Consider the following 5,058-nt stretch of genomic DNA (forward strand, 5'->3'; position numbering starts at 1 on the left):
ACATGGCTGGCTCGTCCTTAGGCTCAGGTCTCACCCCTGCACATGGCTGGCTCGTCCTTAGGCTCAGGTCCCACCCTTGCACATGGCTGGCTCGTCCTTAGGCTCAGGTCTCACCCCTGGACATGGCTGGCTCGTCCTTAGGCTCAGGTCTCACCCCTGCACATGGCTGGCTCGTTCTTAGGCTCAGGTCCCACCCCTGGACATGGCTGGTCCCTTCATACACACACTCCTGTCAGAGTCCTCTCATTCAGACATCATCAAGCCCTCCCTTACTGCAGTTGGAATCTTGTTCCTTCCTCTTCTGCATTTCCACCATCATGGGATCTAAGCGGTCCTTCCATGGTGAGGGAGCTGGAAAGCGAACAGCTATGGAAGGCGATTTCAGGGTGGGAAAAGGTAGGGGATGGATCGTCATGACAGAAGGTGGTAGGTAGAGAGGCCTGGAAACGTGGGTGGCACAGAATGCCCAGGTCCCAGGGCTCATATAATCTAAGGGAGCACACGCGAGATGCAGGACACAGAGGTCAGCCCATCTCAAGGGTTACTTGGAGGACCGCCAGGCGACTGGGATCCTAAGCGTTTGTTGACATCAACCATGAACCTCACTGTCAGTTCTTTGTAATCATTCCCAGAGGTCCTCTTATTTCATACTGGGAACAATATGCCTACACACCTTAAATTTTGTCAGAAGATCGTCTCGAATGATCATGAGTTTTAGACCGTAGGTTTACAGGATGCTAAGTGTTTAACATTTTGGGGCTCCTTTTTTGGGATGAGCTTGCTTCTCCCTGCTGTGTAGACTCTGTATCGTCAGCAGCTCTGTGCTTGGAAGTGGTGGATTTGCCTTTGCATGGAGAATCACTTCTTCAGGCAGGTCTGATGATTTAAGGCATTCTGTGATCAACTGTATCTAAAACAAATCCCTCTGGCTGTGGATCCACCCCGTGAAATGAGGAACCTCAGCAAGTTCTGCAGGCTGCTCCCTGCTTCCAGCACCAGAAGGGCTTTTCCCTTTACAATGGAAAAATACAATCGATCCTTCCCGCAGGCCCAAAATGCCCATAAATCAGGAATGCAATCGTGTTGGGATGTGAATTCTTTTTAGCCTTTATCAGTGTGGAAGAAGAGCAGACGGCAGCGATCATTTGGGAGTTACTTTTTTTACAGATTGTGCACTGACTACTTAAGGCTCTGGTCTTCCAAGCATTAAAGCCGGCGTGTCCTAATATTTCAGACCAAGCTGGGGCATCTCCAGAGGCGAACCATTTGGAATTCTGCCTTCAGTTACAAAAAAATAAAGGAAAGTGAACGCATGAGGACTGGTTTGTTCCCAAGAATTATGACACAGCCCTCCAGCTCTGTGGCCTTTTCTTCTGCTGGGGAAGAAATGAGACCATTGTCAATTACTGTGCAGAATAATATTTTAGTGCCAGCTCCTCGCAGAGTGCTGTTAAGAACAGGGCGAGAGCTGTAGAGTGTCCTTCTGAACTGTCGCCCAGGCCGCAGGGTGTGCACTTGTGGGCGGCTGCAGGGCCTGTTCCAAGCAGGGGAAGCATTGTAGTCCCCAGAGGAATAAACAGTGAACCTAAAATAAACCCAGGCTTAGTTGAACTAATAAAGCACCAGGTAAAAAGTGCTTCTGATTGGTGAAGGACATAGGGACAAAAGCCCTGTCTGTCCCCCCCCCCCCTTCCGCTGCTGCTCGGAATCCTCAGAGCCTTACCCCCAGTCAGCCACCCAGAAGGTGATATCTTATCTGAGGGTTTATCCTGACAAAGGGCCTTAACTTCTGAATAAGATACCTTGTACCAGGTATGCAAGTAGACTGGGATGGTTTACATACTGATCTGCTGGTGTGGAGTGCCAGAGGGAATTTAATAGAAGCATTTGCATACCAGAGGCTGAAGTGAGAGCCTCACCTGGGTGAGCCTAGGGTGGAGGGCAGGCTGGGTTACATAGTGAGGAAGGAATGAGTGAATGAATGAATGAAGTACAGAAATAAAAAGAGCTGATGGGAGAGTGGCTATTCTCCTCCTTAGTTTTATCCAGAAAATTGTCAAAATAAGGGCAGCAGAGTGCCAAGGCTGGAAGGAGGGGAATGCAGGGTTAAGAGGAAGCTTGCTGAGAAATGACAGATCTGGACAGGAAGGCCAGCAGCTATGGACTGCCATGGTCAGTCAGGTGCTCTCAGCCTGCAGAAGCAGGAAGGAAAGAAGCAGGGGTTGTGTACAGATGCTCTGGGGGTCCTAACCCCACCAGAAGCCACTCTGATGGGCCCTGTGTGAAGTTCAGACTCTGTCTTAAGAGACAAGATAAGAACCATTCCTCCTTTCTCTGCTTTTTTTCTGTTCCCAGCAGAAGTTCCTTAACCTCCAGGCTTCTGAACACGGGCTGTCATGAATGCAGGGGAATGGTCTCAGGAGTTCGGACTCCTGGGAACAAGTGTCTTGGTTCAGATCTAATGCTAGTTTCCAGTCAATGCACACACACTGTGCCTCAGTTTCCTCATCTGCACGATAGGGATAGCATCTATTTTAGAGTGTCGTTGAACTGTTTGCTGAACTCTATCAATCACTGTGGCCATCAGCAGCACCTGTCCTCAATATCTCAGGGCCCAACCCCAAGCTCTTGCAACCGTTTCCAGAGCTCTCAGAAGCATCCCAGGTTTCCTGTGGAGGCTCATAGAGGCTGCAGGGTACTTATTGGTCCGCAAGGATGTCAAATGGCTTATACCTTTGAGCTTCAGCTTTTGAGCATGGGAAAGGGGTGCTGACACCCCTTCCTTCTCACATTTTGTCAGCAGACCCAAGCCGTAGTATCCAGTGAGTGGTGTGGGAAGGGTAGGTGCTGGGGGGAGGGTTGGTGGGGCTGACCCTCTGGGCTCCATGTTGCCTGGCGAGGTTCAGACTCCCTGCCTTTCAGGAGCTGGTAAAAGCCTCTCCGCGTAGTACTTGACTTAGGTGCATCCCTGTGCGACAGTTGTGCTGTGTATCTTGCTTTTCAGTCACAAGTTAAAACACACCATGATAGTCAAGTGAACTTGTTTTCAGATTTTGAATATGTGATGATCTGATTGTCTGGTCCCCGTTTTTGTCCAGATTCTAAATGTTTGACTTTGTTATGTAAATCACGTGGCCTTGTGCAGAGGGTTCTTTCTGGAGGCTGCGCCTGTCCTGTTTTGTAGGTCCTTCTTTCCCTCAGAGCATCCAGCCCATGGTTTTGCTCTGCTAGGTGTTTGACAGCTGTTTGTTAAATGCGCTACTTTAGTCTTGAATGGCGAAAGCAAGCAGGTCAGGGTCTCTTGAACATAACTGACGTTTGTTGGACATCTGCTGTGTTCTAGACAGCAACTTTCTTCCTTGAGTGTTGCTCTGCTAACAGTGGGAGAGGTACTTCATGCTGCCCAGTGACCATTGAGGACAGTGCCAGGGTAAAGGGACACCCGGGCACCATCCGAGGGCATAGTCCACATCATTATCAGGTCTGCCCATGGAAGTCAGTTAAAGAGGTTGAGCATTCTGTTCATATTTCAGAACGTTTTGGGTAGCAGAGGTTTGAATTAGGGATTGTCAATGGATAGCATGCATTCAGATATTTCTAAATTCAGACAAATCTGAAATCTGAAATAGTTCTTGTCTCAAGCATTGTGGATAAGGGCCATATCAGAGGAGCTGGAGGATCTATCTAGGGATGGAAGGACAGTTTTTCGGTATTGAGATTTAGGAGGTGTTTGAGGGACTTGGCAGGGACACTTTAGTGCCTATACCCTGGGTAGCATGCCCAGTATAGGAACATTTAAAACCAACTTGAAGCAAGATGGGTGATTCTTTTTTTCTTTTCTTTCTTTTTTTAAGTTTTAGGGAGAAATATACTGTAGATTCATTGGGGAGAGAGAGTAAGCTAGGGAGGGAGAGAGAAGGTTCTGACAGACAGACAGACAGACAGACAGACAGACAGAGAATATGCAGAGCTCCTGTATAGTAGGAGTGATCCCAAAAGATGGTCTACCACTGAACCTTAGTGCCTTGGTAGTTAATAAGGTGGCCAGGATATGGGTGGTGGCGGCACACACCTTTAATCCCAGTATACTACGCAGAGACAGGTAGATCTCTGTGAGTCCAGCCTGTTCTACAGAGTGAGTTCTAGAACAGTCAAGGCTACACAAAGAAACTGTCTCAAAAAACAAAAACAAAGAAAGAGGGTAGAACACAGAAAAAAGGGAGAAATAGAGACAGTCCATAGCTGAGGAATGTGGAAGGGGAAAACCAGGCAGAGCTACAGTAGGAAAACCGGAGCATTGGTCCAGGTACTTACCCTATCTGTGATTCTTGGCCTGACATCGACACTTGACAGGAATATCAGGTTGTCTTTGAGAATGATGGTACCCTTCTCAGAGAGATAGAATCTTAGAAACACAGGTTCTTGTCTTGTGAATGAATGCCAAGAATGAAATGCATGGGCTACAAAGGGCACATTTTGGAGAGAAGTTTATTAAAGGTTAAGACTGGGGAATGGGGCACACGGGGCTCCTGTGTAGCAGGAGGCGTCCCAGGTCCCAGGAAGTAGGTACTTAAGAGGTCCCATTTCTGTTGCTTGCCCAGTTTCTGCCTGCTTTCCCAATCTACTCGGAGGCCGTGTTTGTTAAAAGCCGAGCCCCAATAAAATGAGAATGATTAACGCAGGACCAGGAAGGGAGGACTAGGAAATGGATGTCCCGAGACAGATGGTAGTTCTGAGTTTCCTGGCAGCCAGGACGAACAAGGGCTAGGATGACACATGCTTTCCCCACCCTCTGCTCTGCATCACTGGAGGGTGCTGGGAAGGATCCGCTGAGCAGGGCACATCCTTGGGCCGCCAGTCACTGAAACCCATGAGCCTCATGAATGAGTGAAATTATCTTTTAGCTCGGTGGTTCTCAGCCTTCCTAACGCTGCAGCCCTTTAATGCAGCGGTGACTTCTGATCATAAAATTATTTTTGTTGCCGCCTCCTAACTGTAATTTTGCTATTGTTATGAATTGTAATGTAGATATCTGCGTCTTCCGATGGTCTTAGGTGA

The 5,058-nt window shown here is 48.3% G+C and overlaps 1 protein-coding gene across 1 annotated transcript in view; it reads left to right on the forward strand.

Moving 5' to 3' along the window:
* Window positions 1-5,058, forward strand: part of Nedd4l (neural precursor cell expressed, developmentally down-regulated 4-like, E3 ubiquitin protein ligase) — a 322,283-nt gene that overhangs the window by 43,842 nt on the left and 273,383 nt on the right. The window lies entirely within an intron of this gene.

The sequence above is a fragment of the Microtus ochrogaster genome, chromosome 18 (genome assembly GCF_000317375.1).
Source record: "Microtus ochrogaster isolate Prairie Vole_2 chromosome 18, MicOch1.0, whole genome shotgun sequence".
Lineage (NCBI taxonomy): Eukaryota > Metazoa > Chordata > Mammalia > Rodentia > Cricetidae > Microtus > Microtus ochrogaster.